This window comes from Homarus americanus, unplaced genomic scaffold (assembly GCF_018991925.1).
Source record: "Homarus americanus isolate GMGI-L3 unplaced genomic scaffold, GMGI_Hamer_2.0 scaffold40982, whole genome shotgun sequence".
Classification (NCBI taxonomy): domain Eukaryota; kingdom Metazoa; phylum Arthropoda; class Malacostraca; order Decapoda; family Nephropidae; genus Homarus; species Homarus americanus.
In genome coordinates this window covers 72,501-90,896 of record NW_024714524.1, presented here as the reverse complement: position 1 = coordinate 90,896, position 18,396 = coordinate 72,501, and the positions used below count along the sequence as shown (strand labels likewise).

General features: G+C 54.4%; 1 protein-coding gene across 2 annotated transcripts in view; it reads left to right on the top strand.

The window, feature by feature from the left end:
- The first annotated feature begins 7,386 nt into the window (after positions 1-7,386).
- The window catches only part of LOC121878945 (ras GTPase-activating protein raskol-like), a 61,273-nt gene continuing 50,263 nt past the window's right edge, over positions 7,387-18,396 (top strand). Inside the window, exons 1-2 of one of the 2 annotated variants that reach the window (XM_042385391.1) lie at positions 7,387-7,436; positions 7,556-7,850. The gene's annotated coding sequence lies outside the window, so the exon portion shown is untranslated. Of the gene's footprint in view, positions 7,437-7,523; positions 7,851-18,396 lie in introns of those variants that run through there. The other variant, XM_042385400.1, reaches the window with a different exon arrangement.

Genomic DNA, 18,396 nt, shown 5'->3' with positions numbered 1-18,396 from the left:
TAGTGTTATATAGTGTAGTGTAGTAAGTTGATATAGTGTAGTGTAGTGTTGATATAGTGTAGTGTAGTGTTGATATAGTGTGGAAAATATGTGTGTTGATATAGTGTAGTGTAGTGTAGTGTTGATATAGTGTAGTGTAGTGTAGTGTTGATGTATGTAGTGTTGATATAGTGTAGTGTTGATATAGTGTAGTGTAGTGTTGATATGGTGTAGTGTAGTGTTGATATAGTAGTGTAGTGTAGTGTTGATATAGTGTAGTGTAGTGTTGACATATAGTGTAGTGTTGATATAGTGGTAAGGGTGGTTATGGTAGGGTGGTTTATGGTAAGGGGTGGTTTATGGTAAAGGGTGGTTTAATAAGGGGTGGTTTATGGTAAAGGGGTGTTTATGTAAAGGTGGTTTATGGGTAAGGGTGTTTATGGTAAGGGTTTAAGTGGTAGAGGGTTAAGTGGTAAACAGGTCAGGTCAGGTCCGGTCAGGTCAGTTCCGGTCAGGTCCGGTCAGGTCCGGTCAGGTCAGCCTGGGCAGTATCATCAACTTATAGGTCACTGATGAACACTTAAGAGGGACTCTGTTGGTCAGGCGACCATTCTCTTCTCCTTCCTCTTCCTCTTCCTGTTCCTCTTCCTTCCTTCTTCCCTTCCTCCCTCCTCCCTCCTCCATCATACGAAAGGGAGGGGAGAGGTTTAGACACATTAGTGAGGAGAGGGAGAGCCTAACCTAACCTCCCTCTCATTCCGACTTGGTATTGGTTGAGGATGACGTCATTATTGAACTCGTTATGTGATTGGTGAGTGGTTGACGTCATTATAAAATCATCTGATTGGTGGAATTTAAGAATGATATTATTATTAAATCCGTATGATTGCGGAATGTGGGGATGACGTGACAATACAGTATTATTAAACTCATCTGATTGGTTGAGTATGTTGGTGACGTCATTATTAAATTCGTTATCCCATTGGTGATTGTGGGTTGTTGTTACTTACCCCACCCACCCCACACCCCCCCACAACCCCACTCCACTCACCCCACTCACCCACTCCACCTCCCACTCACCCCACTAACCCCACTCACCCTCACCCCACTCAACCCCACTCACCCCACCCCACTCACCCCACCCACCCCACCCACCCCACCCCACTCACCCCACCCCACTCCCCACCCACCCACCCCACTCACCCCACTCACCCCACCCCACCACCCACTCATCCCACTCCACGCAGAACGATATGGCGTAATAGATTAATATATTCACAGTACGAGAACAGGCAGAGTGTGAACATGAATATGTAGTGGCTGCCTTGATGACCTGTAACCTGTAGACCTGTGACCTGTAACCTGTAGACCTGTGACCTGTAACCTGTAGACCCATGACCTGTAGACCTGTAACCTAGACCTGTGACCTGTAGCCCAGACCTATGACCTGTAGACCCAACCTGTAGACCTGTGACCTGTAGACCTGCAGACCTGTAACCTGTAGACCTGTAACCTGTAACCCAGACCCAGACCTGTAGACCTGTGACTCCAGACCTGTGATCTAGACCTGTGACCTGGAGACCTGTGACCCAACCTGCAGACCTGTGACCTGTAGACCTGTAACCTGTAGACCTGTAACCTGTAGACCCAGACCTGTAACCTGTAGACCTGTAGACCTGTGACCTGTAACCCAGACCTGTGACCTGTAGACCTGTGACCTGTAACCTGTAGACCCAGGACCTGTAGACCTTTAACCTGTAGACCTGTAACCTGTAACCTGTAGACCCAGGACCTGTAGACCTGTAGACCTGTAGACCTGTGATCTGCAGACCTGTGACTCCAGACCTGTGACTGTAGACCTGTGACCTGTAGACCTTGACCTGTGACCTGTAACCTGTAGACCTGTAACCTGTAGACCTGTAGACCTGGACCTGTAGACCCAGACCTGTAACTCAGGACCTGTAACCTGTAGACCAGGACTGTAGACCTGTAGACTTGTGATCTGTAGACCTGTAACCTGTAGACCTGTAACCTGCAGACCTGTAACCTGTAGACCTGTGACCTGTAGACCCAACCTGTAGACCCAGGACCTGTAGACCCAACTGACCTGTGACCTGTAGACCTGTGACCTGTAGACCTGTAACCTGTAGACCTGTGACCTGTAGACCTGTAGCCTGTAGACCTGTGACCTGTGACCTGTAGACCTGTAGACCTGTAACCTGTAGACCTGTGACCTGTAGACCTGTGACCTGTAGCCTGTAGACCTGTGACCCAGACCCTGACCTGTAACCTGTAGACCTGTAGACCTGTGACCTGTAGACCTGTGACCTGTAGACCTGCAACCTGTAGACCTGTAGACCTGTGACCTGTAGACCTGTGACCTGTAGCCTGTAGGACCTGTGACCTGTAGACCTGTAACCTGTAGACCTGTAACCTGTAGACCTGTAACCTGTAGACCTGTAACCTGTAATTAATTGTTTTTTTTTCTTTACAGGTGAGTGACTGTGAGAAGCCAGCTGTAGGGTGTGGCTGTATGACCTCCTCCTCCTCCTCCTCCTTCCTCCTCCTCCTCCTCCTCTTCTTCTTTCTTTCTTCTTCTCCTCCTCCTCCTCCTCCTCCTCCCTCCTCCTCCTCCTCCTCCTCCTCCTCCTCTTCCTCCTTTCCCTTTTCTTCTTCCTCCTCCTCCTCCCCTCCTCCTCCTCCTTCTTCCTCCTTTCTTCCTCCTCCTCCTGCTACTTGTCCCTCCTCACCTCTCATCTCCCCACACCCTACACCCACTACACCTCACCACCCACCACAACCTACACCCACCACACCCTACACCCACTACACCCACTACACCCACTACATCCACTACACCACACACCCACTACACCACCCCACCACCACACCCACACCCACCACACCCACTACACCCACACACCCTACACCCACCAATCTATACCCACTACCACCACAACCTACCACTCACACCACCACACCTACCACATCCACTACACCCACTACACCCCACACCCACTACACCCCCACACCCCAACACACCCACCACCACCACACCCACCACACCCCACAACTACCCACACACACACCCACTACACCATACCACACCCACTCACACCCCCACATCCACTACACCCACTACACCCACACCCACTACACACCCACTACACCCCACACCCACCACACCCACCACACCCTACACCACTACACCCTACACCACTACACCCCTACACCCACTACACCCTACACCCACTACACACCCACTACACCCCACACCCACTACACCCACACTCCACTACACCCACTACACCCCACACCCACACAATCCACTACACCCCACACCCAATACACCCTACACCCTACAACCCACCACACCACACCACAACCCAACACCAAACTCACACCTACACACACCCACCACACCCCACACCCACTACACACCCCACTACACCTAACACCATACACCACACCCACTACACCCACTACACCACACCACACCCACTACACCCACACCCACACACCCACCACACCCACTACACCCACACACCCCACACCCACCACACCCACTACACCCCCACACCCAACACCCCACACCACCACACCCTACACCCACACACCCTAACCACACCCCACACCCACCACACCCCACCCACCACACCCAACAACCCACTACACCCCCACACCCTACACCACCCACCCTACACCCACTACACCCACTACACCACTACACCCACTACACCCACACCCACTACACCCACCACACCCACTACACCACAACCACCTCACACCCACTCACACCCACCACACCCACCACACCCCACACCACCACACCCACCACACCCCACACCACACCCACCACACCCCACACCCCACCACACCACTCACACCCACACCCACTACACCCACCACACCCACCACACCCCACACCCACCACACACCCACTCACACCCACCACACCCCACACCCACTCACACCCACCACACCCACCACACCCCACCACACACCACACCCACCACACCCACTACACCCACCACACCCACTACACCACTACACCCACTACACCCCACACCCACCACACCACTACACCCTTACACCCACCACACCCACTACACCCACCACACCCACTCACACACTCCACCACACCCACACCCACCACACCCACCACACCCCACATCCACCACACACCCACCACACCCCACACCACCACACCCACTACACCCCACACCCACTACACCCACCACACCCCACACCCACCACACCCACCACACCCCACACCCACCACACCCACCACACCCACTCACACCCCACACCCACCACACCACTCACACCCCACACCCACCACACCCACACACCCACTACACCCACTACACTACACCCACTACACCCACTACACCCACTACACCCACTCACACCCTACACCCACTACACCCACTACACCCACACCCACCACACCCACTACACCCCACACCCACCACACCCACTACACCCACACCCACCAACACCCCACACCCACACACCCCACACCCACTACACCCCACACTCCACTACACCCCACACCCACACACTACACCCACCACACCACACCACCACACCCACACCCACTACACATCCACACCCACTACACCCCACACCCACTACACCCCACACCCACTACACCCCACACCCCTACACCCACTACACCCACCACACCCTACACCCACCACACCCCACACCCACCCACCCCTACACCCACCAAGCATTGTCTGTCTGTCTGTCTGTCTGTCTGTCTGTCTGTCTCCTCCCTATTTCACTCACCACCACCTAGGGCTTAAGACCACCCAAGGCTACTGATGCTACCTAGGGCTACTGGGGCTACCTCTCACACACTGGGGCCACCCACACCCAGGCCACTGGGGCCACCCACAGGGGCCACCCAGGGCCCACTGGGGCCACCTAGGCCACCCCAGCCACCCAGCCACCGACACCCACAGGGACCACCGTGGCCCACCCAGGCCACCAACACCCAGGGCCACCAGTCACCCAGCCACTGGGGCCACCCACAACACCGGGGCCACCCAGGGCCACCAACACCCAGGGCCACCGGGGCCACCCAGACCCCACCGGGGTCACAGGGCCACCAACACCCAGGCCACCACCCAGGGCCACCTCCAGACCACTGATGCCACCCAGGGCCACTGACGCCACCCAGTCACCACTGACGCCACCCAGGCCACTGATGCCACCCAGGCCACGACGCCACCCAGGCCACTGGGGCCACCCAGGGCCCAACACACTGGGGCCACTGGGGCCACCCAGGGCCACTGGGGCCACCTGAGCCACCAGCCCAGGTCACCAACAATCTGAACACCAAATACCAGGGCCACCAACACCCAGGCCACCGACGCCACCCAGGCCAACAGACCAACCTGAACACTGAGGCCACCCAGGCCACCGACGCCAACCCACACCGGGGCCCAGGGCCCAAACCCAGCCACTGGGGCCACCAGGGCCACCAACACCCAGGCCACCGCCACCCAGGGCCACCAACACCCAGGCCACCGGGGCCACCCAGGCCACCAGACAGCCACCACCAGCCACCCAGGCCACCAAACACCCAGGCCACCGGGGCCACCCAGGCCACTGGAACGCCACCCAGGCCACCACCACCAGTCACCACCCAGGCCACCCAGGCCAGTCAACTAGGCCAACACCCACCACCCAGGACACCAACACCCAGGGCCACCAACCCAACACCCACCAACAACCACACAACCACCCACCCAGGCCACCCAGGCCAACACCCAGGCCACCACCCACCAGCCACTGGGGCCACCCAGCCACCAACACCCAGGCCACTGGGGCCACCCAGCCACTGGGGCCACCCAGCCACCAACACCCACAGGCCACCAACACCCAAGGCCACCACACCCAGGCCACTGAGGCCACCTAGGCCACTGGATGCCACCCAGGCCACTGATGCCACCCAGGGCCACTGATGCCACCAGGGCCACTGGGGTCACCAGGCCACCACACGAGTCACCACACAAATACCAGGCCACTGGGGGCACCCAACACCACCCAGGGCCACCAGCCACCCAGGCCACTGGGGCCACCCAGGCCACCGACGCCACCCAGGGCCACTGGGGCCAACCAGGCCAACACCCAGGGCCAACAACCCAGGCCACCCACCCAGGCCACCAGCCCAGGCCACTGGGGCCACCCAGGCCACCACACCCACAGGGCCACGGGGTCACCCACACACCACCACCAACACTGGGGTCACCCAGGGCCACCACCAGGCCACTGACGCCACCCAGGCCACTGGGGTCACCCAGGCCACTGGGGCCACCCAGGCCACCGCCAACCAGGCCACGAGCCACCCAGGCCACCACGCCACCCAGGCCAACAACACCCAGGGCCACCGGGGCCACCCAGGCCACCGGGGCCACCCAGGCCACACCCAGCCACTCAGCCACCTGAGGCACCCAGGCCACCGACAACCAGGGCCACCTGACGCCAACCCAGAGGCCACCACACCCAGGGCCACTGGGGCCACCCAGGCCTGATGCCACCCAGGCCACTGGGGCCACCCAGGCCACCAGCCACCCAGGCCAACCACCCAGGCCACTGGGGCCACCCAGGCACACTGCAACAACCAGGCCACCGGGGCCCACCCAGGCCACCGGGGCCACCCACAGGCCACACACACACCCACAGGCCACTGGGGCCAACAGACTGGGGCCACCCACACCTGGGGCCACCCACCGGGGCCACCCAGGCACACCGGGGCCACCCAGCCACCGGCCCACCCAGGGTCACCAAGACCAACCACACTGACGCCAACCCACCAGGCCAACGACCACCTGACCACCCAGGGCCAACGGCCCCACCGGGGCCACCCAGGCCACCAGCCACCCAGGGCCAGCCACCCAGGGCCACCACACCCAGCCACTGGGGCCACCCAGGCCTGGGGCCACCCAGGCCACTGCACACCCAGGCCAGTCACCCAGGCCACTGCCACCCAGGCCACCACCCAGGGCCACTGGGGTTACCCACAGGCCACTGGGGTCACCCAGGCTACTGGGGTTACCTAGGGCTACTGGGGTTACCTAGGCTACTGATGCTACCTAGGCTACTGATGCTACCTAGGGTACTGATGCTACCTAGGCTACTGATGCTACCAGCTACTGCCTTAGGCTACTAAGACTACCCAGGGCTACCAAGACTACCCAGGACTATTTCATCCAGTCAAACAGTCATACAGTCGTACGAACAACCAGTTACGCTTCGTTGTGGGGGAGGAAGGATGGGGAGAGGTGGGGTGGTAAGGAGGGGGAGAGGTTAGGGAGGGGAGGGGAGGTAAGGGAGCGGAGGAGAGGTCGGGTGGAAGGGGAACCACGCAGCAGGCAGACAAGAGCCTCAGTGTAGCTGTGACTGCGTCAGGGGTAAGACGCGTTGTCTCGGTCCTCCGCCTTACTGTGAGAGCCCTACTTAACCCCTTCCCATAGTTTGGTTTGTTTAATCCGTCAATTAATCTAAAATGTAGCCCCATATAAAATTAATCGATAATTAAATCTGGTGATATTTTCTATGTTAGGTAGGAAAAATTGATAGATAAACATCGACGTAACGAGATATGGGATTTTTTACGGATATGGTGAGGAATTATAGACAAAATGAAATGCGTCGACAGAACACAAGTCGACAGTGTGTTATGGTGGTCCAGTGGTGTAGTGATGGTGTAGTGATGGTGTAGGAGGGTTAAATACAACCCTAATACACCCTAATACACCCTAATACAGTCCTACACCGGTTAAGTTAATGGAAATACTTCATCCTGGCGCCGATTAGGATTAAATTCGTTAACCCACCAAGCCCAAAGGTCTCCAAAGGTAAGGATATTTTTTTTTATTATTCAAGGTTTTTTTATCCGGATTTTGTTTTTTATCTTGACTAACCTAACCTAACCTAACCTAACCTGACCTAACCTAACCTAACCTGACCTAACCTAACACTAACCTAACCTAACACTAACCTAACACTAACACTAACCTAACATTAACCCAACCTAACCTAACCTAACCTAACCTAACCTAACACCAACCTAACACTAACCTAACACTAACACTAACCTAACATTAACCCAACACTAACACTAACCTAACACTAACATTAACCTAACACTAACCTAACCTAACACTAACCTAACCTAACCTAACCTAACCTAACACCAACCTAAGACTAACACTAACCTAACATTAACCTAACACTAACCTAACACTAACACTAACCTAACATTAACCTAACACTAACCCAATACACCAACCTAACCTAACACTAACCTAACCTAACCTAACCTAACACCAACCTAAACTAACCTAACATTAACACTAACCCAACATTAACCTAACCTAACATTAACCTAACACCAACACTAACCTAACCTAACACTAACCCAACCCAACACCAACACTAACCTAACATTAACCTAACACTAACCCAACCTAACACATTAACACTAACTCAACACTCAACCTAACACTAACCTAACCCAACACTAACCTAACCTAACACTCAACCTAACCTAACACTAACCTAACACTAACCTAACCTAACCCAACCTAACCCAACCTAACCCAACCTAACACAACACTAACCTAACACTAACCTAACCCAACACTAACCTAACCTAACAACTAACCTAACCTAACCTAACACTAACCTAACTTCCAACCTAACCTAACACTCAACCCAACATTAACCCAACATTAACCTAACATTAACCTAACCTAACACTAACCCAACCTAACCTAACCTAACACTAACCTCAACTTCTAACATTAACCTAACATTAACCCAACCTAACACTAACCTAACCTAACCTAACACTAACCTAACATTAACCTAACATTAACCTAACCTAACCCAACACTGATATATATATTAAATGTCGCTCCATTAAAACACTTGATCAAGGTTCAGTCTACCAGGGTTAAAAGGTGGGTAAGGTTTTAAGGGTGGGTGGGGATTTTAAGGGGTGGGTAAGGGATTTTAAAATTGGGTAAGGGATTTTAAGGGTGGGTAAGGAGTTTTGAGGGTGGGTAAAGGATTTTAGGGGTGGGTAAAGGGTTTTAAGGATGGGTAAGGATTTTAAGGGGTGGGTAAGGGATTTATGGAATGGGTAAGGGATTTTAAGGGGTGGGTAAGGGATTTTAAGGGTGGGTAGGGATTTTAAGGGTGGGTAAGGATTTTGAGGTGGGTAATGGGTTTAAGGGTGGGTAAAGGGTTTTTAGAGGTGGGTAAGAGATTTAAGGGTGGGTAAGGGATTTTAAGGGTGGGTAGGGTTTTGGGTGGTAGGGGATTTTAGGGGTGGGTAAGGATTTTAAGGGTGGGTGGGGTTTTAGAGGTGGGTAGGGATTTTAAGGGGTGGGTAGGGATTTTAAGGGTGGGTAGGGATTTTAAGGTGGGTGGGGTTTTAAGGGTGGGTAATGGGTTTAAGGGTGGTTAAGAATTTTAAGGGTGGGTAGGGGTTTTAAGGGTGGGTAGGGGTTTTATGGTGGGTAAGGAATTTTAAGGGGTGGGTAAGGGGTTTTAAGGGTGGGTAAGGGTTTTAAGAGTGGGTAAGGATTTTAAGGTGGGTAAGGGTTTAAAGGGTGGGTAAGGGGTTTAAGGGTGGGTAAGGGTTTTAAGAGGTGGGTAAGTGATTTTAAAGGTGGGAAGGGATTTTAAGGGGTGGGAAGTGATTTTAAGGTGGGTAAGGGGTTTTAAAGGGGTGTAAAGGATTTTAAAAGGTGGGTAAAGGATTTTAAAGGGTAGGTAAGGATTTTGAGGGTGGGTAAGGGATTTAAGGGTGGGCAAGAGGTTTTAAGGGGTGGTAAGGAATTTTAAGGGGTGGGTAAGGGATTTTAAGTAGCGGGTAAGGAATTTTAATGGTGGGTAAGGGATTTTAAGGGTTGGGTAAGGAATTTTAGAAGTGGGTAAGGGATTTTAAGGGTGGGTAAAGGATTCTAAGGGGTGGATAAGGGATTTTAGGGTGGGTAGGAATTTTAAGAGTTGGGTAAGGGGTTTTAAGAGGTGGGTAAGGGATTTTAAGGGTGGGTAAGGAATTTTAATGGGTGGGTATGGAATTTTAAGGGTGGGTAAGGGGTTTTTAAGGGGTGGGTAAGGGATTTTAAGGGGGTAGGGTAGGGATTTTAAGGGTGGGTAGGAATTTTAAGGGTGGGTAAGGGATTTTAAAAGGGTGGGTAGAGTTTTAAGGGGTGGGTAAGGAATTTTAAGGGTGGGTAAGGAATTTTAAGAGGTGGGTAAGGGGTTTTAAGGGTGGGTAAGGGGTTTTAAGGGGTGGGTAAGGGATTTTAAGGTGGGTAGGGGTTTTAGGGGTGGGAGAAGTGTGTGTGTGTCTTCTTCTTGGACTGTTCCTTGATATAAGCTGAGGTATATAGTGTACCTGGTGTGTGTGTGTGTGTGTGTGTGTGTCTGTGTGTGTGTGTGTGTGTGTGTGTCTGTGTGTGTCTGTGTGTGTGTGTGTGTGTGTGTGTGTTTGGTTGTGTTTGTCTCGTCAAAGCAACTGTCTCGTCTAAGCTTACTGTATCGTCTAAGCAACTGTCTCGTTAAGCTTCACAATCTCGTCAAGCTTAACTGTCGTCTAAACACTGTATCGTCTAAGCAACTGTCTCGTCTAAGCTTCACTGTCTCGTCTAAGCTTCACTGTCTCATCCAAGCTTAACCATCTCGTCTAAACCACTGTCTCATCTAAGCAACTGTCTCGTCAAAGCTTTACTGTCTCATCTAAGCTTTACTGTAAGCTTGTGTAAGAGAGAGAGAGAGACAGACAGACAGATACAACAGACAGAACAGACGAACAGACAGACAGACACACCAGACAGACAGACAGACAGACAGACAGACAGACACACCAGACAGACAGACAGACAGACAGACAGACACAACAGACAGACACACCAGACAGACAGACAGACAGACACAACAGACAGACAGACAGACAGACAGACACAGACAGACAGGCACAACAGACAGACAGACAGACAGACAGACAGACAGACACACCAGACAGACGGACAGACAGACAGACAGACAGACCACCAGACAGACAGACAGACAGACACAACAGACAGACACACCAGACAGCAGACAGACAGACAGACACAACAGACAGACAGACAGACAGACAGACAGACACAGACAGGCAGGCACAACAGACAGACAGACAGACAGACAGACAGACAGACACACCCAGACAGACGAACGAACAGACAGACAGACAGACAGACAACGAAAGTTCAATCAACATGACATTTCAGATTAAATAAAAGGGCAGATAGGCCCTTATGGTTCTCACGGTTCTCTCACTGTCTGTCTGTCTGTGTTCTGGCTGTCTGTCTGTCTGTTTGCTGCTGTTGCCTGTTACTTCTGCTTGCATTATATCTGTCTGTACCTGCTGTGCTATCTGTCATCCTGTCTGTTCATACCTATCTCTGTCCAATGCATGCTACTTCTGTCTATCCATCTGCTCTATGCTACAGCATATCTGTATCTGTTACTGTCTCTCTGTCTGTCTGTCTGTCTGTCTGTATATTTATATCTGTGTCTGTCTGTCTGTCTGTCTGTCTGTTCTAATATGTCTGTCTGTCTGGTGTGTCTGTCTGTCTGTCTGTCTGTCTGTATGTTGTATCTGTGTCTGTCTGTCTGTCTGTCTGTCTGTCTGTCTGTCTGTATGTTATCTGTGTCTCTGTCTGTCTGTCTGTCTGTCTGTATGTTGTATCTGTGTCTGTCTGTCTGTCTGTCTGTCTGTCTGTCTGTCTGTCTGTATTGTATCTGTGTCTGTCTGTCTGTCTGTCTGTCTGTCTGTCCTGTCTGTCTGTCTGTATGTCTGTCTGTCTGTCTGTCTGTCTGTCTGTCTGTATGTTGTGCCTGTCTGTCTGTCTGTCTGTATGTTGTATCTGTGTCTGTCTGTCTCTGTCTGTCTGTCTGTCTGTCTGTCTGTCTGTCTGTCTGTCTGTCTGTCTGTTGTGCCTGTCTGTCTGTCTGTCTGTCTGTCTGTCTGTCTGTCTGTCTGTCTGTCTGTCTGTCTGTCTGTATGTTATCTGTGTCTGTCTGTCTGTCTGTCTGTCTGTCTGTCTGTCTGTCTGTCTGTCTGTATTTTGTGCCTTCTCTGTCTGTCTGTCTGTCTGTCTGTCTGTCTGGTGTGTCTGTCTGTCTGTCTGTCTGTCTGTCTGTCTCTTGTGTCTGTCTGTCTCTCTGTCTGTCTGGTGTGTCTGTCTGTCTGTCTGTGCCTGTCTGTCTGTCCTGTCTGTCTGTCTGTCTGTCTGTCTGTCTGTTTGTATCTGTGTCTGTCTGTCTGTTGTGTCTGTCTGTCTGTCTGTCTCTTGTGTCTGTCTGTCTGTCTGTCTGTCTCTCTCTCACTGTCTGTCTGTCTGTTGTATCTGTGTCTGTCTGTCTGTCTGTCTCTTGTGTCTTCTGTCTGTCTGTCTGTCTCTCTCACTGTCTGTCTGTCTTTGTATCTGTGTCTGTCTGTCTGTCGTTGTGTCGGACAGGGAATGTATGTATGTATCTATGTATGTATGTATGTATGTATGTATGTATGTCACGTTGCCAATGTTTCCCCCCCTCCCCTACCTCCCTCCCTCTACCTCCCCTCTACCTCCCCCTACCTTCCCCTACCTCCCTCTCCCCCCCACCTTCCTCAGCCGCACCTGGGCCGGGTAGGGGCGTCGGGATGGCGGGGTGAGGGAGGCGTGTTGCTCTCTCTCTCTCTCCAGTGGTCAGTGTGAGGCAGACAGAAACAGACAGACAGACACACGACAGACACACACAGACAAAACAGACAGACAGACGAACAGAAACAACGAACCAGACAGACAGACAGAGAGAACACACACACACACACACACACACTTCTTGAAATCGTAATAATACACATAGTAAAATATAGTTGATCACGCGCTGTCTGCCACTGCCGTCTGCCACCTGCCGTCTGCACACACCTGTTGTCTGCCACACCTGCCGTCTGTCTGTCACACCTGTTGTCTGCCACACCTGCCGTCTGTCACTGTTGTCTACCACACTTGCTGTCTGCCACACCTGCCGTCTGCCACACCTCCCGTCTACACCTCCCGTCTGCTACACCTCCGTCTGCCCCACCTGCCGTCTGCCACCTGCCGTCTGCCACCTACCGTCTGCCACCCCTACCGTCTGCCACACCTGCCGTCTGCCATATCTGCCCGTCTGCCACACCTGTCGTCTGCCACACCTGCCGTCTGCCACACACCTGCCGTCTGCCCCACCTGCCGTCTGCCACCCTGCCGTCTGCCACCCCTACTCTGCCCACCTGCCGTCTGCCATATCTGACGTCTGCCACACCCACCTGTCTTCTGCCGTCTGCCACACCTGCCACCTGCCTTACCTGTCGTCTGCGACAACTGTCTGCCACACCTGTCGTCTGCCACACCTGCCACCTGCCTTACCTTGTCGTCTGCGACAACTGTCTGCCACACCTGTCGTCTGCCACACCTGCCACCTGCCTTTCCTGTCTTCTGCGACAACTGTCTGCACCTGTCGTCTGCCACACCTGCCACCTGCCTTACCTGTCGTCTGTGACAACTGTCTGCCACCTGCCGTCTGCCACACTTGCCGTCTGCCACACCAGCCACCTGCCTTACCTGTCGTCTGCGACAACTGTCTGCCACACCTGTCGTCTGCCACACCTGCCACCTGCCTTACCTGTCTTCTGCGACAACTGTCTGCCACACCTGCCGTCTGCCACACCTGCCACCTGCCTTACCTGTCGTCTGTGACAACTGTCTGCCACACCTGCCGTCTGCCACGCCGTCTGCCACACCAGCCACCTGCCTTACCTGTCGTCTGCGACAACTGTCTGCACACCTGTCGTCTGCCACCTGCCACCTGCCTTACCTGTCTTCCGACAACTGTCGCCACACCTGCCGTCTGCCACACCTGCCACCTGCCTTACCTGTCGTCTGCGACAACTGTCGCCACACCGTCTGCCACACTGCCTCACCTGCCTTACCTGTCGTCTGCGACAACTTCCCACCTGTCTGCACAGTGTCTCCGCAGCTATAATCCCTCTGCCGCAACCGCCATACCCCAACCGTAACCACCGCAGTCTGCCTGATCTGCCCACTCTACGTCTGCCTCGGCTTTTCTACCTGCTTTTTTGCCGCAGTCAAGCCGCAAGCGGTATGTGCGGGAGTTAAGATGAAGTGTTTTAATATAATGTTGTGTTCCGAGAAGTATCTCTCTCCCCCCCCCCCCTCCCCTCCCTCCCCCTCACACCCTCCCTCACCACCTCCCTCACACACCCTCCCTCCACCCTCCCTCACCACCTCCCTCACACCCTCACCCTCCCTCCACACCTTCCTCCACACCCTCCCTCACCACCTCCCTCCCACCCCCCTCACACCTCCCTCACCACCCCCTCACACCTTCCCCTCACCACCTCCTCACCCTCCCTCCCTCCCTCACCCCTCCTCACCTTCCCTCACACCCTCCCTCCACCACCCTCCCCTCACACCCTCCTCCACACCCTCCCTCACCACCTCCTCACACACCCTCCCTCACCACCTCCCTCACCACCTCCCCTCCACACCCTCCCTCCCTCACCCTCCCTCACCACCTCCCTCACCTCCCTCACCCTCTCACCACCTCCCTCCCACCTCCCTCACCACCTCCCTCACCACCTCCTCACCACCTCCCTCCCCCCTCCCTCACCACCTCCTCACCACCTCCCTCACACCTCCCTCCCACACCCTCCCTCACCACCTCCCTCACCACCTCCCTCACCACCTCCTCACCACCTCCCTCACCTCCTCCCTCCCACACCCTCCCCCACCACCTCCTCACCGCCTCCCTCACCACCTCCCTCACCACCTCCCTCACCACCTCCCTCACCACCTCCCTCCACCCTCCCTCTCACCACCCCTCCCTCCACCCTCCCTCACCACCTCCCTCCACCCTCCTCACCACCTCCCTCACCACCTCCCTCACCCTCCTCACACCCTCCCTCCTACCCTCCCTCACACCTCCCTCACCTCCTCACCCTCCCTCCCCTCCTCACCACCTCCCTCACACCCTCCCTCACCTCCCTCACACCCTCCCTCACACCCTCCCCTCCACCCTCCCCTCCCCACCCTCCCCTCTCACCTTCCCTCACCCTCCCCTCACACCTCCCCTACACCCCCTCCCCTCCCCCCCCCCTCCCCCCCTCTCCCCACCCCTTCACCCTCCCCTCACCCACCCCTCCCCTCCCACCCTCCCTCACCTCCTCCCACCCCTCACACACTCCCTCCTCACCTCCCTCACACCCTCCTCACCCACCACCTCACCACCTCCCTCCACCTCACCCTCCCCACACCCTCCCTCATCACCTCCCTCATCCACCTCCCTCACACCTCCCCCACCCCCCTCCCTCACCACCTCCCTCACCACCTCCTCACCACCTCCCTCACCACCTCCTCACCTCCCCCACCACCTCCCCTCACCTCCTCCACACCCTACTCTGTTTAAAATGTGTCGTGTTATGAGTGAGGTACTTGGCTACTTATTCTGTACATAACACTAAAACGACTAACCTCTCTCTCTCTCTGTGTAGTAGTAGTAGTAGTAGTAGTAGTAGTAGTAGTAGTAGTAGTAGTAGTAGTAGTAGTAGCCTCCACTTGCTACGACCTACAACATTACAGCCTTGGGACTACCTGGGGGGCTAATTTGATTCTGGCCTCAAAAGTGGTGATACCTTGTGTTGACGAGGGCTGTGTTTTACCTGAGTGTTGGAGGAGGTGTTGGAGGAGGGCTGGGAGAGTGCTGGAAAGGTGTGTGTGTGTGTGTGTGTGTGTGTGTGTGTGTGTGTGTGTGTGTGTGAAATTGAATAGGATATATAGTGTAGTGTAAAGTGAAGGAGGGGCAGGAAGGAGAATAGGAGGAGGAGGAGAGGGAAGAAGAATAGGAGGAGGAGGAGGAGGTAGGAGGAGGGTCGTCATAAGAAGGGAGGAGAGGGGGCGTTACTGAAGGAAGAGAAGGCAGGTATAAGACGAGGAAGGAAGGGGGGGTCAGAGGCTCAAGTGGCCCTTGTTGTATGAGGACCTCCACAAAGTCTAGGGAGTCCTTGAAGCATACAACCTCTCCATGGTCTTTCTGGGACCACTATGGCCTGTGGTCTCTCCATTGTCTCATCTGGGGGTCTCTGGGGTCTCTGTCGTGGTCTCTTAGCGTCTAGTCTCATAGCTACAATGTCAACAAGAAACAAAAGATAAACGCCTCACCAGCGCCACCTATAAACATGAGCGCCATTCAACAAGAAACAAAGATAAACGCCTCAAGCACCTATAAACATCAGCGTGACAACAAGAAACAAAAGACAAACGCCTCATCATCTATAGACGTTCTCATAGCTACAATGACAACAAGAAACAAAAGATAAACGCCTCACCAGCGCCACCTATAAACATCAGCGCCAATGACAACAAGAAACAAAAGACAAACGCCTCACCAGCGCCACCTATAAGGGCGTCTGTGAGGTTCCTTTGATGTGAGTTCATTTAACATTCGCTTCTTAGTTACCTGTTAATCTTTGTTAATCTAATCCACTTAACTTATGCCAAGTGATTTAACAATCTACACCTAACCACCCCACACCACTCCCCTCCACCCACTAAACACTCTCCCCTCCACCCACTAACACTCTCCCTCCACCCACTAACACTCCCTCCACCCCACTCACTCTCCTCCACCCACTAACACCCCTCCCTCCACCCACCCTAACACCCTCCTCCACCCACTAACACCCTCCCTCCACCCACTAACACCCTCCCCTCCACCCACTACCCCCTCCCCACTAACACCCTCCTCCACCCACTAACACCCTCCCTCCACCCCACCCTCTCCCTCCACCCTAACACCTCCCTCCACCCACCCAACACCTTCCCTCCACCTAACACCTCCCCTCCACCCCTCCCTCTCCACCCCACTAACACCCTCCCTCCACCCACTAACACCCTCCCTCCCACTAACACCCTCCTCCACCCCACCTAACACCCTCCTCCACCCACTAACCCCTCCTCCACCCACTAGCACCTGCATCATCTTTGCTTTGTCACGATTTAAAACAAGACTTGGCCATTTTCCCCATATTACCGAGGACCTCCCTCCTCCTTCCTTCCTTCCTTCCTTCCTTCTTCCTTCCTTCCTTCCCTCCTTCCTTCCCTCCTTCCTTCCTTCCTTCCTTCCTTTTCCTCCTTCCCTCCTTCCTTCTTCTTCTTCCCCTTCCCTCCTTCCCTCTCCTTCCTTCCTTCCCTCCTTCCTTCCTTCCTTCCTTCCTTCCTTCCTTCTTCCTTCCCTCTCCTTCCTTCCTTCCTCTTCCCTTCCTCTCCTTCCTTCCTTCCTTCCTTCCTTCCTTCCTTCCTTCCTTCTTCCTTCCTCCGTCCTTCCTTCCTTCCTTCCCTTCCTTCCTTCCTTCCTTCCCCTTCCTTCCCTCCTCCTTCCTTCCTTCCTTCTTCCTTCCCTTCCTTCCCCTCCTCCTTCCTTCCTTCCCTTCCTTCCTTCCTTCCTTCCTTCTTCCCTTCCCTCCTCCCTTCCCTTCCTTCCTTCCCTCCTCTTCCCTCCTTCCCCGTCCCTTCCCTTCCTTCCTCCTTCCTTCCTTCCTTCCTTCCTTCCCCTTCCTTCCTTCCCTTCCTTCCCTTCCTTCCCTCCGTCCTTCCTTCCTTCCTTCCTTCCTTCCCTTCCTTCCCTCCTTCCTTCCCTTCCTTCCCCTTCCTTCCTTCCTTCCCTTCCTCCTTCCTTCCTTCCTTCCCTTCCTTCCCTTCCTTCCTTCCTTCCTTCCTTCCTTCCTTCCTTCCTTCCCTCCTCCATCCTTCCTTCCTTCCTTCCCTCCTTCCTTCCTTCCTTCCTTCCTTCCTTCCTTCCTTCCTTCCCTTCCCCCTCCGTCCTTCCTTCCTTCCTTCCTTCCCTTCCTTCCCTCCTCCCTTCCCCTTCCCCTTCCTCTTCCCTTCCTTCCTTCTTCCTTCCCTTCCTTCCTTCCCCTCCGTCCTTCCTTCCTTCCTTCCTTCCCCTTCCTTCCCTTCCTTCCTTCCCCTCCTTCCTTCCTCTTTCCTTCCCCTTCCCCTCCGTCCTTCCTTCCTTCCTTCCTTCCCCTTCCCTTCCTTCCTTCCTTCCTTCCCTCCTTCCTTCCTTCCCTTCCTTCCTTCCTCCCCTCTCTCCCCTCCTTCCTTCCTTCCCTTCTTCCTTCCTTCCTCTTCCTTCCTTCCCCTCCGTCCTTCCCTTCCTTCCTTCCTTCCTTTCCCTTCCTTCCCTCCTTCCCTTCCTTCCTTCCTTCCCTCCGTCCTTCCTCTTCCTTCCTTCCTTCCTTCCTTCCTTCCTTCCTTCCCTTCCCCTTCCTTCCTTCCCCCTCCTTCCTCTTCCTTCCTTCCC